Source organism: Monodon monoceros, unplaced genomic scaffold (genome assembly GCF_005190385.1).
Source record: "Monodon monoceros isolate NGI ecotype Baffin Bay Population unplaced genomic scaffold, NGI_Narwhal_1 Super_Scaffold_21, whole genome shotgun sequence".
NCBI lineage: Eukaryota > Metazoa > Chordata > Mammalia > Artiodactyla > Monodontidae > Monodon > Monodon monoceros.
The window spans coordinates 125,361,695-125,385,175 of record NW_021703778.1 but is presented as its reverse complement, the minus strand read 5'-3'; the positions used below and the strand labels follow the sequence as shown (position 1 = coordinate 125,385,175).

The 23,481-nt window shown below is 40.6% G+C and overlaps 1 pseudogene; it reads right to left on the bottom strand.

The window, feature by feature from the left end:
- Positions 1-1,959: 1,959 nt before the first annotated feature.
- On the bottom strand, positions 1,960-22,902 carry LOC114903903 (annotated as a pseudogene).
- Between the last annotated feature and the right edge of the window lie 579 nt (positions 22,903-23,481).

Here is a 23,481-nt window from a genome sequence, read left to right as displayed (position 1 = left end):
TATTACCAATCATCATTTAATTCTAAGCTGGGATATGTTTTCCAAGTGAGGATATTTAATAGGCTAACTGATGCCCAATGTACTGTGCCACCCATTCATGAAGTCTAGGAACTTGAAGTTCTAGCACAGAAGAAGAGCCTTAGATGCGGCTCCCCTGAAAGCAAAGTGTGAGACACAGACTGGAGTGTGGAGTTGAACTGGGAGGTGACCCCAAGGAGTGGGAGTGAGGCTGCTGAGAGAGGGAGACAGAGCAGGAGAGAGAATAATGCACAGTGACTTTTGACTTTGGAGGAGCCTGTATCTGAGGCCAGTAGAGGGAGAATTTTTACCGCCATGGACGGCAGGTACTCATCTCGCCACAGGCCCTCAGAGGGACTGTGGCCAATGTGTCCCAGGATTATCCCGCTGAAGGACAGGGAGGTGGGGGGATTCATTCACTAACTGCTCGTTCCTCATTCCCTGAAGTTTGTCCCCTAAGGCATTAACACACCCCACTTCCACATCACGTCCACATGGACTGAGCAGACTCTGGAGAAAAGCTTCTGGACCCTCTTCCCGCGGAACATAGTCACTGGTTAGCTTCTCAGTGTCTGTCCTATAATAAACCAGTACAAACATGCCCTTCTGGCTCTTCTCTCCACACTTTGCCCAAGCAGTTGTGGCATTTCTACCTCATTTGTTGTAAGTTATTTTCATGTCCAACCAACAAGAACCCGGCCAGCAACTTATTAAGTGTCCCTGCCTGGAAGTTAAATCCTGAGTCATGGGAGGGTGCTCCCAGGTCAATAAATGCTCACTATACAATGCTCCCCCTTCACACTCCACCTCCCTCTGTCCATCACCCTCAAGATCCACTCCCACACTTGTTTCCATGTTCCTGTCAGTACATTTTAGTCCTTCCCCTAAGAAGGCTGTCTGCTCCTGCAGCAGGGACTGCTTGGGCAATGCAGAGAGCTGACCCAAATTATTAAAATCTGATGGCATCCGTGTCTTGACTACTGATAATAATGCTGCTCTGAACATTGGGGTGCATGTATCTTTTCAAATTAGAGTTTTCATCTTTTCCAAATGTATGCCCAAGAAGTGGGAGTGCTGGGTCAATATGGTAGCTCTAAGCAACCTAAGTGTCCATCAACAGATGAATGGATAAAGAAGATGTGGTATATATATATATATATATATATATATATATATATATATACACACACACACACACACACACACACACACACACACAATGGAATATTACTCAGCCATAAAAAAGAATGAAATAATGCCATTTGTAGCAACATGGATGGACCTAGAGAGTATCATACAAAGTGAAGTAAGTCAGACAGAGAAAGACAAATTATCATATGATATCACTTATATGTGGAATCCAAAAAAATGATACAAATGGACTTATTTACAAAACAGAAACAGACTCACAGACATAGAAAACAAACTTATGGTTACCAAAGTAGAAAGGGAGTAGGGGAGAGATAAATTAGGAGCTTGGGATTAACAGATACACACCACTATAAATAAAACATATAAACGTCAAGGACCTACTGTATAGCACAGGGAACTATATTCAATATCTTGTAATAGCCTATAATGGAAAAGAATCTGAAAAAGAATAGATATATCTGCAGACACACATATATATATACACATATATATGTATAACTGAATCACTTTGCTGTATACCTGAAACTAACACAACATTGTAAATCAACTATACTTCAATAAAAATAATCTGATGGCAATGATGGAAGCTGGGGTCAATCTTGATCAGGACAAGTATCATCTTACATCTGCCTCAGGTAAAGCCCTTGTGTCACCTATTGGCAAAGGGGGTGCTGCTCTTCTCTAGCAAGATAGAAGGGAATGTTTCTTCCCACTCAGAGGAATCCAGGGCTTCAAATTCTCAGGTACATCCACCTACATGCCTGATGAAGGTGAGGAGATGCAAGTCCATTAAAAAAATTTCCTTCCAACCAGACTCCTTTCTGAATGGTGCCAGTCCCATTCTTTATTCTGGTATCTCTTGGGCTCCTGGTTCCTTTCTTGGAAATAATCATCATGCTGATCTTCATTAAGGAACAGGTCCTGGTGCCTCCTGCTGCTCTCTTGGGACCAGCTAGACAATCTCTGAACAGATGTCTTTTTCTGGAAGAGCTCCTGCTGGCACCCACACTGTAGGACTTGGCTTCCGTGCCATGAAGCTCTTAAGGGGGGAGATGAGGACACAGCAACACTCATCACTGACGACCTGAGACTGTTTGATAACAGTAATAGCTGCAAGCATCATCTCAATCAAGTCACTGTAATCCCCTGCATGGGCTCCAGAAATCACTTTGGAAGTGGCACTGTTGGAAATTGCTCTCTTTTGCTTCATGATCTCTCCAAATTCAGCTTCACTCACCATAGAGGGTGGAAAGCCCAAATCTTGGCTGCAGTGGTGGATAGAGGGGCCAAAGGCCTTCATGTAAATATCTGGTGGAGGCCCCACTGTAGCATTTGGTGGGGGAGAGAAGGCTGGATCGAGGTAAAGGCTGTGGGATGACCCAGGAGAAGGTACAGCTAAATAAGGAGATAATGGAGGGGCATGAGATGCTCATGGTAGATGCCAGAAGGAAGAGGAGGGACTCCAAAGCTTGAGGAGAGAAGTGGTAGGGATGGAATTGGGACTGGGACCAGACCCATCAGGTGAAGGGCTGAAGGAGGGCAATTGAAGTCGGGCAGCACACTGAGGGGCTTATCCATGTGGACGAATGAGAGTACAAGTTGCTCAGAGTGTGGCCCATCCACCAACAGAACCACTAGAATCTCGGGCATGGTCCCATGGAGCTTTTTCCACTCTTGACACTCAAATACATTCACGTTCTGAGCCCCTGCCTCAAACTGTGGCAGGTTCTGCCAGGTGGCTGACCTCACATCCACTTTTTCTCCATTAAGTACTTTTCTGGCAAGAATTTCCAACAGTTTTGCGGACAGTTTTCAGAGGCTTCCACCTCCTCAGCATACCCCCTTGGACTGGCCATTTGCTCCACTCTCTGTAAATTTCAACTCCACCACACCACAGACTCCTACGAAGTGAATAACCTGGCTCAGCTGCTTGTCTGTGGCCCAGCAGGAGAAGCTGCTCACATAGACAGCAGTTTGTCTGTTACTCAGGCCACTGTAGGTATGCAGAATTACAGGGCTTATTGGGCTTGGAGTTGACTCCTGGTGAACAGGAAGAGGTGGCTTAGTACTGCTTCTTCTATCATGTGAGGGCTGTAAGGTGGACATCAACAAATGGGATTGCTTTTCCCATAACACCCAAATTGTGATGTGGTTTCTGCCGAAGGAGGCGCGGCAACAGGGTCCTACAGTGCCCACGGAGGGATGGTACTTCTGCCCGCACGGCAAGCTGCATCTTATATGAGAAGGGATGGGGCATATAAGGTGAGACTTGGCACGTGAGAGGTAGGGTCACTGGAGACCTCTGGCTCAGCGGTGAGAGACTGAATTGGACTGAATTCTTCCTCTGTTCTCTGGACATTTCTAACATAGCCCTTAATCAGTCACTGAGGGAGTCTCCCCAGGGTCAAAGAGGCACATTGCCTTGGGAAAGAGGCTACAGGTTGTAGCATTTTCCCCCCGTCCCCCAACCTAACCCAACCTCCCCTCAGAGCATGACAGCTGTCCAACCCGTCCAGTGGTAAGTGATGTGCTCATCCTCAAAGGGCAGTTCTGGGTGTCTTTAAAATGTAGAGATAACAAAATAAGGTGATAATTTGAGGAAAAGATATAGAATGCCAGAAGAGCCATTTACCCAGAGAATTTTGTCTCCCCATTTTTATTTTGTTTTTACTCAATAATACAACTTTTAGCTTTAATACTGAGAGCAAACAGAAAAAAAAAGCCTTGTCCCTCTGTTGTCGGTTATTTGTTTATCTTTCTGGTAGGTTGAAAACTGTATAAGAAACTTGATGCTGTCAGCGTTTTATACTGCATTGTATTTTTTTCCTCTTCCCACAAAACATTTTAAAATGAGAAATGAGGTATGAGCTGTTAAACAAAAACTAAAAGACAAATATGTGATTCCACTTATATGAGTTAACCTAAAGTAGTCAAATTTATAGAAAGTAGACTGGTAGTTACCAGGGGCTGGGGAGAGGGGAGGGTGGGGAGTTAGTGTTTAATGGATGCGAAGTTTCAGTTTGGGAAGATGAAAAGTTCTGGAGATGGATGGTGGCAGTGGTTTCACAATGTGAATGTACCTAGTACCACCGAGCTGTACACTTTAAAATGATTAAAATGATAAATTTAATGTTGTATCTATTTTACCATGATACAAAAGAAAGGAAGAAAGGAAAAAAGAAAGAAGGAAAGAGGGAGAGGGTGGACGAACCCAGAGAGGAGACAAACACTTATCTGTAGACAGAAAAAAATTCCGCTCGCAAATCAGGATCTCATCTTTCAGTCATGGAAGGGATAAAAACAAGATAGACTCCTACCAAATCTGTACCCAAGGGCAGCCCTCAACAGGCTCCCTCCCTGATGAGCCTTTCCTTCTGGAACAGAAAGCAAAAAAACGAGTATTAAATTGGATTTTTATGCCATTCGATATTTCAGACTCTGGGTGCGGTGTGATTGCTGTATTTACTGAATGCCTGCAGCGAACCAGACACTCTGTAAACCTCAGAGTCACTCCTATCAGATAGATCTTATTATTCTCTCTCTCTCTCTTTTTAAAAGATTAGCAAACTGAAACTCAGAGAGGTTGAACCACTTCCTGAGACCTTAATGGTCTATTAGGCTATTAATGGACTAGAAGCAGAATTTAGTCCTGGCTAGGCCTGTCTCCCAAACCCCACCCCACCACCCTCCCTTTCCTTCAGTAACACTTGCAATGCTCTTTGCTGGCTGGACTCATACCAAGAAGGGACATGGTTCAGGAGGGTGCAAATTTAGTTCATTTCAACAAATGTGACAGGATTCTGGTCACTGTGCTAGAAATTGATAAGTGGTGTGTGACCTTATATTATGTATTTCCATATAGTCTATAAAATGCCCTTCTGATTGTGACAAGAAAGCTAAAGTGGACAAAACATTTTGAAGGAGCCAGCTCAAAGGTGTTGCCACTGGCCATATGGAATATCATTTTGAAAATCCATGATACCCCTAGTGATACTCAGAGAGAGAGATAGAAAAAGAGAAAAGAGGAAAAGACCTTTATAGAAGAATAACTTAGAGAGAAGGAGATAATAAATAGAAACAAAATGATCTCATTAGAAATCATCATTTTGTAACCCTTATATAATAATTGATTCGGGCAAGGATTAATAAAGGATGCTAAAACCATTGGGTGAAAGTTTGTTGGAGAATAAGATAGTTATATTATTCAAATGATTACCCCACAGATTCTTCTTTAATCAAAAATGAAAAAATATGTTTACGGTGAAGATATCTGGCAGACGCGCCTTAACCAAGTGATCAAACTTGTTTCTCAGTAATAACAGAACAAAATTTACATTCTGTACCTCTTTCTCATAAGCTACAGGGGGAAATACACAATGTCATTTATGTAGTTGTCCTGCCAAAATGTTTAACTTGAATCTTATCATTAGGACCAATCCAGAATTGTGGCAAATCTATAAGACAGTAAGTCAGCTTCTTCAAAATGTCAGTGTCAGGAAAGAAAGAAGAAAAGGCAGAGGGATACTATTCTGTATTAAAGGAGACGAAAGAGATGTAACAGCCAGACATAATGCATGAATCTGGATTTCATCTTGGATTATTTAAAATTATTTATTTATTTATTTATTTATTTAGGTTGCACCAGGCCTTAGTTGCGGCAGGCGGGCTCCTTAGTTGCAGCACGTGGGTGCCTTAGTTGCAGTCTGCAGGCTCCTTAGTTGTGGCAGTCGGGCTCCTTAGTTGCAGCACTCGGGCTCCTTAGTTGCAGCATGCATGTGGGATCTAGTTCCCTGACCAGGGATCGAACGAACCTGGGCCCCCTGCATTAGGAGCTTGGAGTCTTAGCCACTGCACCACCAGGGAGGTCCCCTCATCTTGGATTTTAAAAATATGTAAATGCCATTTTGAAGATAAGTGGACTGTATGTTAGATGATATTATCAAGTCATTGAAAGTGTCATTTGGGGTGAAGTGTCATGATATTTGCAACTTATTTTTAAATGATTCAAAAAGTATGTTTTTATATATTATATGTTATATAAATATATAAATATAAAAGTTATATACGTATATAAATATATAGAGACAGACAAAGGCAGAGACTGAGTAGAAACAATGACCGACCTATTAGCAATGAGCATCCCTAGGGCCCACACTGTGGCCTTGAAATACTATTTCTCACTAAAAGAAACCAGAGCCTCTGGAAAAAATGGCTAATTCCAAGTCTGTGGCAGAAAATGACAAGATGAGCCGGGAATATCTTGTCTATCAAATACCAAGGAGGTTATCAAAGACTGTTAGGATCACCTCAAAACATTTCACAGCCCACCTGAAGAAGATTTCACTGGCCAAAGATGAGAGAACTGGAGCTTCAGTCATGATAATAGTAATTTTGATGGATTAAAACAAATCAAATATGTTTAAATCTATGAGCTCAAAAAGAATTGATCACCTTCAGAATGTGATAGGGCATCAATTCATTATCTTGAAAAATGGTTTAAATAAAAATAAAGAATCTATCCTGCCTTTCTATATGAACTATATACCACTGGGTAACCAAATAATAGATTGGGGGAGTATCTCTTTATAATAGTGTTTCAACTAACAAATGAGTAGAAATTATTAAAATTAGAATATCTCCATTCTGCAAACCAAGTGAACTACTAGATAACAGGCAGTAATAATCACCAATGGCTGCTGACATCACACCGAGGGAGACAACCTGATGTGCCTACTACAGAATTGCCCGACACCTGCTTGCCTTGACAAGGGGATCAAGGTGATCCAGCTGCCAATTTGCAGGAAATACAGAGGACAGAGAACCTGTTGAATTACACCACGAGCATGCACTCAACAGAATCCAGGCTGTGGGAAACTCTGCCAGTCGAAGGACGCAGATAAAATGTAAGGGAAAGAAAGAGATCATTAAGTTAAAACTTAAAATATATTTTGTAATAGGCAAGACTAAATTATAATGTCCAGGGACATTTGATCACAATTGGGTGATAAAACTATTTGCAAAGCAGCAATTACTGTAAAAGTAATTGGGGAAGAAAGTGTTCATCATTGGAATGAGTCTCATGGACAGAGCTTCTGAAGTGGAAGCCAAAGTTTTATTTTCTGACCTGGGTTGTAGTTACAAAGCTGTTCACTTTTATAAAAATTAATTGTCATACATTTGTTTCATGTAATTTTCCATATCTTTATTTTATATTCTAATAAAATTAATTGTTTTAAAAAAGAGAAAGAGGGGACTTCCCTGGTGGCGCAGTGGTTAAGAATCCGCCTGCCAGTGCAGGGGACACGGGTTCAAGCCCTGGTGCAGGAAGATCCCACATGCCGCGGAGCAACTAAGCCCGCGAGCCACAGCTACTGAGCCTGCGCTCTAAAGCCCATGCTCCACAACAAGGGAGGCCGATGCAATGAGAAGCCCACGCACCGCAACGAAGAGTGGCCCCCGCGCACCGCAGCTAGAGAGAGCCCGTGCGCAGCAACAAAGACCCAACACAGCCAAAAATAAAAATAAATAAATTTTAAAAAATAAAATAAAATAAAAGAGAGAAAGATACTTTAGGAGACACAGCAACCAACTGCAATCGGTGGACCTTGTTTGGATCCTAATTTGAACAAACTATAAGCTATTTATGAGATAATCAGGCAAATTAAAACATTGACTAGATCTTTGATGATATTTAGGTATTATCGTTTAATTTTAGATGTAATAATGCTATTGTGTGTTTTAGAAAAAGAGTCATTATTTAAAGATACACACTGAAATATTTTAGATAATGCCTAAGGTTTACTTCAAAATAATACATTGGGGGTAGAAATGGCAAGTAGATGTATAAATGAAACAAATTGGCCAAAGTTGATAACTGGTGAGACTGGTTGCAGAGTACATGGGGAGGGGGGTCATTATAGTATTCCCTCGACCTCTGTGCATGTTTGAAATTTTCCATAATGAGAAATTTCTTTCATGATTTGAGCGAGTAGTTTATAAGCAAAGAAAGCTGGACCCCTAAGTTCTGGGTGTGGATGGCTCAAGTAGCTCCCTGTCTCTTCAGTGAACTGCTCTGAAAATTCTCCCTCCGTGGAACAGTTGTTTAAGTCAACCAAAACTTCAGGGCCAGGTGTCATTTGTCAGATAAAATGTCCCTCCGTACTGAATATTCCCAACACTTCTTTCAGATCAGACTGGCCAAATAAAACATGTTTTCAGTTCTCTGTGGAGGGCTGAGGACTGTGAACCACAGCCTCTCTGCAGTGTGCATCCTGTCTAGGAGTTGAAGCCCAGATTGGTACCTTGTAGGACAGAACCTTCCATTCCATCCTGCAGAATTTCAGGTCCAGACCCAATATCTGTCTCTGAAGTGCCTCCCACACTTGTTGAACAGCTGCTCAATCTCAAGTTAGCACCCAAAGTAAAACATAATAATATGGGTTGTTTTTTAAGGCCTCGCTGCCTCAATTTTGTCATGCTGACATCAGCACCATATGCCTACTGGTGTGGCAAATTGAGAAGAAAGTGTTTCTATGGCCATGCTGCTGATTTCAAAAATAGCATAGCTAATGAGCCAGCTGTGGTTAGACAGAAAAACATTAATAATCATTTCTGCAGTTTCTTTCATCCTAAACAGTTCTCACATATTACTCTCTATCTTTTCAAAACTGTAATACAGATGTCATACAAATGGCCCATTTGATGGGTTCTATTCTAAACAAGCCACCTGGGAGATCACTGTTTTTATCAAAAGGTAGGGAAAATAATGTATCCCAGGTCAAATGGGCAGCGCTAAAAGTAAATTATGATTTTGACAAAATGATGTACGTTTTATAAGACAGTCTTATCAGTTCATGAAGATACAGTGATGTGTCCCCCTGGAACTTAAAAATGAGGGAAATAAAGATTCACTTGAGCATTAAACTGTGCAATCAATATATAGTGATCAGAGCTGAGAATATAAATCTGCTTAGAGACCAGACAGCTGTCAGGTCAGCAAGACTGGGCTGTCAAAGAATGAATATATTATGATACCTAAAGAGTATGTTCACCCAAAGTGTGTGGGGGGGGGGCGGTGTGTGATGTTGGTCCATCAGAGAAATACAGGAAAAAGTGTCACTCAGACAAGTGTTGGCTGTGTGTGTCTAAACATTGTTCAGGGGACGGGAGCCTTAACCAATGGCTCTGAATTACTTGAGTCTTATGGCTCAAGATCATGTGAGCCAGATGCATCAGGCTTTGGAAATTCAAGGCAGAGGTCGCAAACTGGAGTACTGGGCACCTAACCTCGCTTACAGCTGGATTCGTCTGGCTCTGTTAGGTTCTTTTTAACTGGAAACTTTGTTTTATTGAAAAGATTTTACGTAAGATTATCCTTTTATTACTTTTTTTGAAAAATCCCACACTCCCACGTGGCAGCAGTCAGCTAGAGCTGTGTAAGAGCTGTCCCCTGCAGACGGCTCTCTGCTGTCCACAGCCCACACCAGGCCCCTTCACTCAGCTCGCTTACGTCCCTGGCCCCTGGATACATCTGCACTGGCCACCCCCAGCTTAATACCTTCAGCTGGCCTCATTTCCTGTGTTTTGAATCCATGCTGCTCACAAAATCTTCTTTTCCGGCCTGACTTCCCTTGTTGGTCTTCTACAGGGAGAAAATGAGCTGGTCATTCAATGTGAGGATTCCTGACTTTGTGACAGTTTTATGTTTCAAGGCTCAGTAAGACACTGGCATTTTGATTTTACACAGCAATCTCCGATAGGTCGGCCCTAGAGAGATGGCTCCACTCTTGGTGTAACAACAAAACCAAGTGTCATTCTCCAAGGCTGACAATCAAACTTCTGTTGCTGCTAAACTCCCTAATGCAGTGACTTGGGACTAAACTATTCAATGTCACCATATGGAATCCTGCACAAAGAAGACATTTTCCAATTTTTACTTTATTTAGAAGATACTGTATGGTCTAATTTTGTTTTATAAATCACATTTGCTTACACTATACTTTTGTATGTAAGGGTGTGTGTGTGTGTGTGTGTGTGTGTGTGTGTGTGTGTAAAATCCAAAAATGGGAGATTAGGTTAGTGGAAGAGCATAGAAAATGAAAGTTTTGGTTCAAAAAATACGATCTTTGCCTTTCTAGCACTTCTTCCTGCAGAATGCTGAGGGTATGTTTTTGGTTCCTTTATCCTTTCTATTAGTATCACATTTCATGACTCTTTATTAATTGTGAAAGAATTAGTGCTTTTTCGAACTCTCAAACCTTATCTTCTCCACTTTGAATGCCATTGCCTCTGCAGTCACCCACTAGCCGCCTATATTTTATAATTTAGAAAATGTCCACCTACATATTGCACTTCCGTTGTGTCATCTGGCAAAAAGCAAGATGATTGGGAAAGAAAATCTTAAAAGCACTTCCTACACGTTCACACATTGCAGAGGCTTTACATCATAGGCATTCGGGAGTCCCACTATGTCTGAAAGAACTTTGGAATGATTCGTGCAGGAAATAACTTGGGAAAAGATAATTCTGAAAGATGCTCCTTAGCATGAGTACTGTATTGCTGACTCATGTAACAACTCTGAAATATTTAAGATCCTCCAACTCTTTCCCATTTCAGCCATAAACATAGACATCTCATTCATTCATTCATTTAAAAAAAAAAGTTACCAAGCATCTACTATGTGCAGGTAATTAAAGATATATCTAAAGCCAATAGAAAGCAGTTTTCCTAGACTTAGTATCAAAGATCATAATAATGATGATAACAATAAAACAGACAAGGACATTTTTGCCTTTGTAACCATGTGAGTGGTTTCACTTGTTCTGTTGTCTGTACTTCAGGCTAGAACTGTTTGGCAGCTTACAAGAACTTCCAAAAAGTGCCAAGTGGTTCTACACTTATGATTTTTGTTTTCCTCCCATAAAGAGTATCTTTGGACATCAAACTGGAGTTTGCTACAAAATGTAGGCTGAAGCCGGCAACTGTTTAGGGAACATTCCTTTTTTCTTTTAGTTTTTTTTTTTTTTTTTGCCCGCGCCACTCAGCATGTGGGATCTTAGTTTCCTGACCAGGGATCAAACCCGCACCCCTGCATTGGAAGCATGGGGTCTTAACCATGACCGCCAGGGAAGTCCCAGGGGAATATTTCTGAGTATTGCTTCTAGATAATTTTTAAACCACAACAGAATATCAGAAACTCTTTTTCTATCGATCTCTGTCCCTCCTATATCATTTCTATGTATCACTTATGGTGGAAGCATCTAAAAATGAAGTGAATATGTGGCATATTGAGAAACAATAACTAAACATATTTCTTAAAATTATGTTTTTGGAATCACAGATGCATTTGCTTTATACATTAGTCACACATAAAAAGATCCTAACTGAGTAACTTCTCAGACCTTTCATTTCTGCAAAACGGAGTACTTCAAGGCTGACCGTTCAATCTCTAAAATACATCTTCAACGACAGGAAGAAGTACTTGGGTTAATTCTTTATCAGGTTTACAAACTCAAGTTTGTTTTAGATCTTGCTTTCTAAGAATCAAAGAGAAGAATAGAAGAACAGAAAAATGACCACATTTTTGAAGGGCTGAATATTGATGTATTAATTACAGAATTGACAGTCCAGCTCCAGTAACTCAAATAAAGCATCTGGCTTTGGCCTGGGAATGGGTTTTATCCCATAAAGATATTACATTTGTTGCCTTTAATGAGTACATAGAATTCAGATAGAGATAGGAACATCAGAGATACAATTTTAATGTAAACATTAATGTAAGTAGGATCTATTTTTTTCCTAAAATAGATCTACTTGACTAAAAAATTGTTTCCTGTAAACTCTGTCAGCAATAAATCAAGGAATTTAGTCACCTAACAAATAGTGGTCTGGAAGCTATGTGAGATTATGTGTTCTTAAAACTTTTAAATAGCAAAACATAGTAACAAAACTATGTTTATCATAGTAACAAAACAATGACTCTGTGAGTTTTATGTGGGAACCCTGCAATTAATTTTAAAACTGCCTTAGCAACCTGGAGGTAAGCTTAGTGATGTGACAGTCAATGAAGACGTTTGATGGCCTCACAAGAGTGGATTTGATATGGTATTTTATAACAAAAGGGGAAAAAATATCAAGCTGAATGCCAAGTATGACGCATTCTGTAAGTAACCACAGAATGATAGCATTACATACATTGCATACATATTTACCTGTACTACTCAAAGCCACTGCCCAGCTGCTCTAAACATGAAGGACAGAAGGCAGATGACTCCCCTGCCTGGTATTTACTTTCCAAAGCAAGGACTGCAGTGAGTCTAATCTACTCCAGAATCTTTGGCTTCAGAATTAGACACTTAGGGCCTTTGTGACCTTGGCCAGTTTCCATAACCTGAGTTTAAGATTTTTATATATAAAATTAATAAAGTTAATCTATAAAAATAAAGAGAAATACCCTTCCTGCAAGACTGTAAGAATCAGATGAGATAACGTACTTAGCAGGGGGCCTGGTACATAGTAAGTGCTCAATAAGTGAGAAGACTTTATATTACCCTCTCTATGCCCTGTCTGCTACTGCTGGAAGCAAAGAAACAGATTTGCTTTGCTTTACCTCATAGATGTGGTCACCACAGCTGAACTGCAGCAGCTTCTGGTTTCTTCCTAGAAGAAGAAAATTTTATACTAGCAATATAATGTGTGTTTTCCTGAGGAGGATTGACTGTGGGGTGAATATGTGTATCCCCTTCCATGTGGCAGTGTGTGCCGGCCTCCCAGTGTAATTGAGACGGCCTCTTGGTTACATGGGAAACACAGGTGAAGACCATTTTCTCATTATGAATGGGATTGAACTTTTCCCCGATGGGTATTTCTCAACTCAAGTCGTTGCTCAAATATCACCTTCTCTACAAGGCCTCCTCTGACCACCACGTTGAAAATAGCAGCCCACCTCCCCATATTGATTCTCCTTGACCTTCTTCATTAGCCCCATTAATCTAATGGAAAATATTGTTTTCAAATTTATTACGCCTATGGTTTATCATCTGTCTCTTCCAGTTAGAATGTCATCTTTCGGGGGACAGGAATCTTTCTCTGTGTTTTGCCTGGAACACTTGATAATTTGTTGAATGAACAAATAAATCAATAGATTTATTCATATTTGCTTGTATATGCACAGAGAAACTCCGGAAACTTTCCTGAGAAAATAACAGTTGTTACTAGGGCAGGGAAAGTGGAAGACGTGGTTTGGATAAATTGGGGATGGGGTGGGAGGGAGATTCCAATTTTTGATTTTTGAACCATGTGAATTATATATATATAATAGATATATAAATCAGACATCACTATTTCTAAAGTTGCCTACCATCTCTGATAGGCCTTATTTCCTTCTCTCCACTGTCTCTAAAGAGACCTCTCTCTCCCATCTCCTTTTCCTGCACCCCCTTAGTTTCTCCGTTAAACCTCAAAATAACAAATTTTCTTCCTGCTACATATGCATATGCGTCTGTACGTATCTTTTCTATACAAATGAATGTTGTAAGAAAAGTGTGAAGTTGAACTTCAATTTCAAAACAGAGATACTCTACTCAAATACAGGATATGACCAAGTAAAGGTTTACCAAACAAAAGCAACAACAAAAAGTTGAATCCAAAGAGGAAGGTCAACCAGGAAGAGTGATGGTGACTTTAGAGAGTTTGATAAACACATGGTATATGATGCTTTGCGTGCATCCGCCCTTGATCCCAGGGGTCACGTGGTGGATGTCCACTGTGTAGTAGGTGAAGTGACCTCTGTGCTGGGAGCAGGTGCTCTGAGATTCTCCCTGAGGCCAGATATCTGCTTCTGGGCCGCACACTCCACCATTCTGATCAGAGGACTCCTTGGTGTTGGGGCATCTGAGGCAAATGTCCCAGAGAGACTGAGGGAACACAAACAAGCAGATCTGCAACATGATGCAAAGAAAACAGAAGGGGCACGTGAGCTGGCATGTGTTAAGTGTTATGAATCCATTTACATAGTCACCAGTGGAAGCAACATAATCCAAAGTTTAGATGAAGCCAAGAGCCTTGCCTTCCTTCAAATCTCCAGGGAGTCAGAATATAAGTAAAAATTTTAAATATAGATGCTTTCTTCTTCCCTTCCAGCCTCTTTTCCACCTCCCTCCCATGTTTTCCAGCCAGTTTTAGGCAAGTGAATTATTATTCTAGCCAAATTCCTCTAGGAAGGAAAGAACAAGCTCAATCCATCTTCATTTCTCTCTTCTGACAAAGTAGGTAAGACAGTGATGATATCAGTCTTTTAACTCAAGGGATTTTGTTCACAGGGATTTAATGAATATTCGTTAATACACTGTGATAAGCAATGCAAAAATATGAGGCACAGCAAAATGATAAAAGCCACGAATTACAAATTCCTAAGCCCTTATTATGCAGAAAACTAATTTCTTCTTACTACATTAAGGTCTGACCATCCTCAGACCCAGTGCCTTTTATGTACTTCTATGAATTTTAATTATGTATAAATGAAAACCTGAAGAAAGGAGTCATTTTAAATATAAAGATCTATTCCTAATTTCTTACAAAACCATTTATCTTTACAAAAAATGTTAGTGAACAGTGGTCCTCCAGCATCGACAATGGTCAGAGTCACATGCCACAATGACTTGTAAATATTGTGTATTAAAACGAAGTCTAAAAAGATGCTTTAAATCCACTTCTCAGATTGTGCATTCTATTTAATCCTCTAACCTAGAAAGTCATGTTAATGAAATTGGAAATTGCAATCAACATTTTCTAAACTGCTGCTTGATATTTTTCAGTGTTGGCTGTTGCTTCTATCCTGAAGCACTATTATGAGAATCTCCCCCTCAAAACTGTCACATGATGCCAGAGAAGCACATCATTCAGTTCTTTGCTTTTTCCCCCTACTTACTCACCACCATGGCTGTAGTTATTTTTCCACTGTGGGAGTCACACAGTGGGATAGGAGCAGGCCCCGTCTCATCTCCAGGTTACGTAAGCACCCCCCCAAAAGGGGCAACCCAGATCCTCTGAGGAGCACCGGCAGAGAGAGGGCTCAGACCCCAAATAGCAACTTTCGCACTGAGCAGCGAAAAGAAGACACAATTCCACTTATGATGTTCAGAGACTGCAGCAGTCTTCAAAATTGGGCTTTCCTAAAGCACTTAACAGAAGTCACACTTCACCGCCAAGTACTGGAGGAAGGGCCAAGACAGCACCAAAACCTCCAGCAGTTGCCATGGCAGCAGCAACAGGACAGGTTTCCAGAAGCAGGTCTGTCTCAAGAGTTTATAACACAATCACATGCTGTCTGTGTTTAGCACAGGCCGAATGAAGACAGATACAGTCTGTTTTCCAACTCCCTCCGTCAGTTTGCATTATGATTATGTGGTGAAATTCCGGCAAGGGAAGTGTGATGCATTCTCTGACCTGGGTCTTCAGGTTTGCCTGCAACAAAGAAGGCTCGAGCCTTTCTCCCCAGCTTGTGCAGGAAATGCAGCATAAACCAATCGCTGACTTGGGCTTAACCTGGTTGGCTGAAATTTCTGGTTATACTGTAACATTTACCGGCTAATGCAGTGTTTGATCTAATAGCAAAGCTGATTCTACCACTATAGTATCACTTGGAAATATTAAGACCTAATCCAGGTGGTACAAGGAAATGCTCTTTGAATCTAAATTCATTTCAGAAGAAGCAACAAGGAGTTATTTCTTTTTCTCTTTGTTCCTAAGTAATTTGCAGGGAAAATTAAGCTCTGATTGCAGATGTTGCCTCTTCCCTGGGACAAGAGGCCAGACCCTCAGATGTGGATCCTTTCTGTAGATGAATTTTACCCTTCCCCAATCCCAGGGAGACCAAGTTGCTTCTTTATCGTGGTAAAATACACATAACTTAAAATTTATTGTCTTAACCATTTTTTAAAATTTATTTTTATTTATTTTTGGCTGCATTGTGTCTTCCTTGCTGCGCGCGGGCTTTCTCTAGTTGCGCTGAGCGGGGGCTACTCTTGGTTGCGGTGCACGGGCTTCTCATTGCGGTGGCTTCTCTTGTGGAGCACAGGCTCTAGGCGCGTGGGCTTCAGTAGTTGTGGCTCGCGAGCTCCAGAGCGCAGGCTCAGTAGTTGTGGCTCACGGGTTTAATTGCTCCGCGGCACATGGGATCTTCCCGGACCAGGGCTCGAACCCGTGTCCCCTGCATTGGCAGGCGGTTTCTTAACCACTGCACCACCAGGGAAGTCCTGTCTTAAGCATTTTTAAGTGTACAGTTCAGTGGTATTAGATATGCTAACAAAGTTGTGTAACCATCACCACTATCCATTTCCAGAACTTTTTCATCATCCCAAGTAGAAACTCTGTACCCATTAAACAATAACTCCCCACTACTCCCTCCCCTCAGCTCCTGGCAACCACCATTTTGCTTTCTGTCTTGATGAATCTGCCTATTCTGGATACTACATATAGCTGAAATCACATAGTATTTGTCCTTTTATGTGTCTGGCTTCTTTCACTTAGTATAATGTTTTCAAGGTTCATCCATTGTTGTTGCATGTATGAGAAGTTCCTTTTTAAGGGTGAATAATATTCCATTGTATTTATATTCAACATACACACATTGTATGTATATTTTGTTTTTCCATTCCTCTGTTGATAGCCATTTGGGTTGTTTCTACCTTTGGCTACTGTGAATAATGCTGCTATGAATATTGATGTTAAGTACATATTTGAGTCCCTGGTATCCGTTCTTTGGGGTATATACCAGAAGTGGAATTACTAGATCGTATGGTAATTCTATGTTTAACTTTTTGAGGAACCATCAGACTGGCTCCCATGGTGGTTGTACCATTTTACATTCCCAAAAAGTTCTCCCTTTTAATACCTTTGAAAAGATATAACCTCTGTGTTACTTTCCCAAATTTCAAGGTACTGGGGGAAGATTGCCAGTAGAAGCATCACTGTTGACAGTACATTTCCCTGATGTCACGCTGAAATCCTAAGTTAAAGTCAGTAAACATTCGTTGAATGCCTACTATGAGCCAGGTAACAACAGGGCCAGGCATTAAAGATACAAAGAGCACAAAGCTTAGTGAGGAAGATAGACATTTAAATGCAAAAGTATAGTGTGATGAATCCAATAATAGAAGGATATGCAAGGCAATAAAGGGGCAGGAAAAGCTTTGCAGAGGGATGACTGAGCTGGGTTTTGAATGACGAACAGGAGTTTGCCAGATGGGAGGAAGGAGAATAGCCCAAGCAGGGAATAGTAAGTTCAGAGAATATCCAAGAGAACATGGCACTCTCAGGGAACGAGGGAGAGTTCATTATGGCAACAGCTTCCTGCTTTTACTGGTTTCTGGCCTATTGGTATCCCCTCAGAAGTTCTGTGGACAGGGAAGGAAGACAAGCATATGTGTGAGCATATGTTCATATATGTACTTGCATCTGAGGGTAGGAAGAGGTGGGACTTTACCAGGTGGTATCTGGAGTCTTGTGATTTGTGGCCCATAGCGATGCTGAGTGAGGAAGGTGATTGCAGGGTGAGAGCTGACACTTTGAGGCATTGAAGTGGTTGTTACCAAACAAAACTTTAAGGCCCCCAGAGATAGGAAATATGACTTAGAACTTTAGAAAAATCCACTTTTGATTGATCCAGTTTCAGCAATATGGCAGACTAGGAAACCTGAAAACCCTCCCACTGCAACCCCTAGAAAGGGTTTGTAAAATACAATAAAAATTCTTATAAATGCAAAGCCAAATTAACGCACACACAAAATAGGGACATCTCCTGGTGCCAGAAAGGAGGTCAGTGGAAGCCAGAGCTGTGACCTGAAACCGTTACCGTGGGGACAGGGATGCAGGATGCATGGTGAAGGATAGGCAAAGTTTCCTTGCTCCTATAAAGCCAGCAGGAGAGCAGGAGTGAGAGTCAACAACAAGGAGTGTGATCTGATGTAATGTAACACAGTCATGGGAGTGCCAGCCCATCGCCTTTGCCATGTTTTCTTGGTTAGAAGCAGGTCCTGGGTCTCACTCACAAAGAGAGGGGATTATACAGGCCATGAATATCAGAAGACAGGGATCATGGGGGACCACTTTAGGGTCTGCCACCATTGTCCACAGACCTTCATTGGTGTCACATCCCAGGAGTATCTGTCGAGACGTTTCTACCAACATCAGAGTTCAGACTTCTCATGCCACCTTTGGGACGCTAATGACATACTTTGTCCCATGGCCATTGCTTATAAGTGTTGAAGAATACAAGATTTATTAGTTTTTATTTATTTTTGAAAATACTACATGGTTATGGAAACATTCCAAACAGTGCAGACAAGGATAAGTACAAAGGACAGAGTCTCATCTTCTTTCCCATTCACAAACCCCATACTACTACTCAGAAGTTATCTTTGGAAATGGTTTCTGGATAGTGTGTGATATCAAAACTATCATCATTTCAGGAAAACAAAAGCACCATCTGTCCAAGAGAAAATTGGAGTTGTCCTGGAGTTGTTCAGCTATTTAGTTTTTTGAAGTTCCCAAGGTGAAGATGAAAGAGTAAGAGATTCATTAAAGGGGCAAGAGGGGCGACAGGGCAGCTGCAAAGGTGGCCTCCAGTCTGCCCTGCTGTCCTGTGACTTAAATAGTAAAGTTCAGTGGTAGGTTAAGAATAGAGTGCAACCGAAAGGTTACTTATAAAATAAGAGGATTAAAAATTAAAAGGAATGAAATAAATAAATTTACATAGAAAAAAACCACAAGAGATTATTTTGGAGTAAAGACAAAAAATATTAACATGAAAACAGTACAAAGTATAAAAGTAAATAAAGGTCAAAAGTTAAAAGATACCACATTGAAAGTTAGAAGCCAAAGAATTACAAAAGCTAGGCTTAATTTTTTTAGAAAATATGGATGAAAAGATGAACTGACAATTTACAAAGAAACACAGATGGCCTGTATATGTGAAAATATTATAATTTAATCTTCCTTGTAACCAAAAAATAATAATAAAAATCACAATATACTATTTCTCACATATTAGATTAGCAAAGATTTAGAAGTTTGATAACATTCAGTATAAGCATGAGGAAAACAGTCCCATACACTACATTTCTATGAACTGTTTAGATGGCAACTTGACAATATCTACAAAAATTTACTTAGCTACTTGAATTAGTAATTCCATTTCTAAGACTGTATCTTAAAAGTATATTTGCGTGGTGTGTGTGTATAAATACATAAGATAGATAGATGCATAGATACATAGATGCCTAGATTCACAGATAGATCATCATTGATTGAAACAGAGAAATGGTAGAACAACCGACATGTCTATCAATTGGGAATTGGTAACATAAGTTACTATTATCTCCATTAAATACGATTTATTCCCACAATATAGCTTTCTCCCACCTGAAATGGGCTTCTCTTCATTCTCCTCCTTCAGGAAGCCTTCTCAAATTATTCCATATCCAGTCACCAATTTGGGGGGTTCTGTTTTCTCCCAATCTATCCCAGTTTCATCAGTGGTTCAAGACCTCAGTTGACACAGAACTGGTTTCAAATCCAGGAGAAAGAGGTATACCTGCAATCAATTACCCATGGTAAGGGAATTTTTTTTTTTAAAAAAGCAGGAACCTGTCAGATTGAGATGAACATGGCTTTATTTTGATCTTGAAAAAATGTCAAGCATTTTTTACAATGCTGTGTGACACAAATTGATTTAACCGTCTGTCCTCACTTTTATACTTTTACACTTTTATACTTAAAGCCTACGGAAAATAGATACTACAAAAGGAGAAGATGCCAGTGTTAACATTTTAAATCCCTAACTTTTAAATCCATCAGCTTTTCTTTCTGCTCAGTGCCTTTTCTAGAATCTCATCTTTTCCTTGCATTCTGTTTTTTTTTTTTTTTTCTTTTAACAGTCTTCAATTTTCTGAAACAAAGGAGGATTGATTAGAACCTTCATTCATGCTTCAGGTGCCCCATTCTTGGAAGACGTGTTTCTTCAAAAATCCTTTCTAAACAAGCTCTCAAGTCAATTACTCTCCTCTTTTGGTGATGTAAAACAAAGTGTACCATTAGTCATTTAGCAAGAGCAAAATGTCGCCCTTTGTGAAAACCACCAACCATTTGGTTTAAAAAACTAAAGGATAAATCAGTTCTAATGGGTGGAACTTGATAATTTTTCCATACGTTATTACTAAAGTTGACATGGCCGAAGTTGCCAAGAGGAAGCAATAAGCAGTAACACTAGAGGAGGAAGAATAGTTCTTGAATCCTCATTAAATGTATCTTTGTTTTAAAGTTTGATTGTTTTTCCACCATGAAATTAATTGACATTTTCACTTATTATTTTCACTTACAACTAAACAGCTTGAAGAGAGTGGTTTTCAAAATACTCTTCCCAAAATCAGTCTATGGAAAAAGTAGCATTCCCAAGTAACTTTTTATGACACTTGGTTACCAGTGAGACTTATCCACATGCCCTTTTTATACCTAGCAAAGCAACAAAAAGATGCCCACATCTGCATCATTTGTCTTCTATGATAGTGGACCTTGGCACAAGTAACATCAATTACAGGAAACTGGAATCTCCCAGAGCAAAATGACCTAAGTTCACATTGCTTTCTCTAAGTCCAGCCTGGATCTCCTAAGGTCATTGCCCATATTCAAAACATACACTCCTTTCTCCTGGCAATTATGTTGTATACCAATGGAGCTTCCTCTGAGAAGCTGAAAATTCTATTAATTTAATTCAATCTCTTTTTTGCTATTTAGCAATGGTTTCCCAAAAAAATTAATTGAAAAGGCTGTAATGGCAGCAAAAAGCCACTCTTACTGGATGGCAGGATGCCATTATTTTATATATATACATATATATGTGTGTGTGTGTGTGTGTGTATATATATATATGTATACATACATATATATGGGGGGAGAGTTTTGTTTTGTTGCCTCACTAGTCTCCTTTGTTTTTGTTTTAAGATGTTGGGGGTAGGAGTTTATTAATTAATTAATTTATTTTTGCTGTGTTGGGTCTTCGTTTCTATGCGAGGGCTTTCTCTAGTTGTGGCAAGCGGGGGCCACTCTTCATCACGGTGCACGGGCCTCTCACTATCGCGGCCTCTCTTGTTGCGGAGCACGGGCTCCAGACGCGTAGGCTCAGCAGTTGTGGCTCACGGGCCTAGTTGCTCCGCGGCATGTGGGATCCTCCCAGACCAGGGCTCGAACCCGTGTCCCCTGCATTAGCAGGCAGATTCTCAACCACTGCGCCACCAGGGAAGCCTCTGTTTTTGTTTTTTAAGTAGTTTTTTTTTTTTAACCTATCTGGACAGGTCATGACAGAAGACTGTTTCTTTTATAATAAAATTACATCCATGTTGTGGTTCTTTGAGTTGTTGAAAAATGTCCCCTTTTATATCCACTAAAGAGAGGTGTGATTCAAACAGAGGGAAGCATAAACTAATTTAGGAGTAACCATGAGCCAGGTGCTTTACATATGTTAGCTTATTTAGTCCTCCTAACCACTCTGTAATTTAGGTGTTATCATCTCTGTTTTCTAGTTGAGGAAATTAAGTCTCTTTAATAGATGAGATAACTTGCCCAAGACCATGTATGGAGTCAGAATGTGATCCCACATGAGTCTGATCCCTTTCTTATTATCCAGTCATATTTTAATAAAATCTATTTGAATGACACTTATAAGAAGCCACCAATATTCATCTCATTTAATTTCTATATCCATGATTATTTTCTCCTGTTTTTTTATTTAATCTACTACTTGCTTATATTTGACCCTTCTCAGTTGTCCAAAATGTAGGTATACAATTAAACTACAGTCCCCTATTACAAAACCCAAAACTTCCGTGACTTAACAGGCAAGAGAGGCAAGCTCTTTGCACAGACTCAGGACAAGCATCATGGTTTAAATTCCAGGCCCTGCCATCAGGCAGGCCTATTTCAAATCCTCAGGGATTTTTTGAGGACTAAACAAGATCATGTATTAAGCATCTGTTAGATGTACAGTAAATAGAAACTTAATTTGAAAAATACAGAGTGGTAAACAAAGCTGACCCAATTCCCACCCCCATTAGACAGACCATGGAAGGGGAGAAAAGGAAGGAAAGGTGGAGGGAGGGGAGGAGGGAAACAGGAAAGAGCCTTAGGGCATGGAGCTCAACCAGCTGTGAACGCAAAGACCAAACCTTCTACTTTACAAAGTCAAGGGCTGTGGCTTTTAATTGTATCTGGGGCTTGGTAAAGCTTTTTTCTCCCGTTAGAGAACCTTCGCATTCCCACTTGAGAGAGAAACAATCAGGCTTGGCAGATAACAAGCCTCCCTGTGATGACAACAACGCTCTAACATCAAACCTGTTGACAGAACAAGCTGACAGGTTCATACCCTCTATGCGGGATTGCGAATTCTCAAATGTATTTTGCCACCTTCAAGTATGGACAGATGTATTGGGGGGGAAAAAATGACTTTATAGCAAATTAGATTTTTCGTGTATTGCTGAGCAGCCCCTACAGTTTCGACAGGTGCAAGAGAGGCAGCAGAGGTAGGTTTGCAAATCAAGCCACGATGCCTCCCCCAACTGTGCGAGGTGAATGATCAGCAGGATATGCGTGTAGGTTCCTGCTGGTATTTGTTCCATCAGGATAGACGTGACGAGTGCTGCTTGGAAGAAGCCTTCCTAGCTAAACTCACCCCACGTCCATCGTTCAGCCTTTGCGGTACATTCTTTTAGGGAGCTTACTGTGTGCACGCAGTGTTCTAAGTGCTGTATGTGTAATAAATCACTTTATGTTCACATCAGCCTATGAGGTAACCACTATATTATCCCCTCTTTACAAACAAGGAAACAGAGCCGTTAAATAGCTCACTCCCAGTCACACACCCAGGGCCTTGTACTGAGAGGCTGGAAATGCTGGGATTCTGTCCTGTCTCGCTACCTCCTCATAGCGAAGGCTACATTCATCCAGTTCATGTTGTGGTCCCAGCCCTGTGCTAAGCATCTTCAGTACATTTATCATTTAGTACGACACCTGTGGGAGGTAAACACTATTGTTAACCTTACAAATGGGGAAACTGAGGTTTAGAAGGGGTAAGGAATTGGAGTTGGAGCCAAAACTAAAAATTCAAATCTGTCTGACTCCAGAGTCCAAGGTCTTAACTACTACAGTGCTCTGCTTCTGCCCCTTACTAATTGTCTTGAGTATCTGATCTCTCTCAGCCTCAGTGTCCTCATCTGTGAAATGGGGATACCATCAATAACTATCTCAAAGGACCAGTGTGTG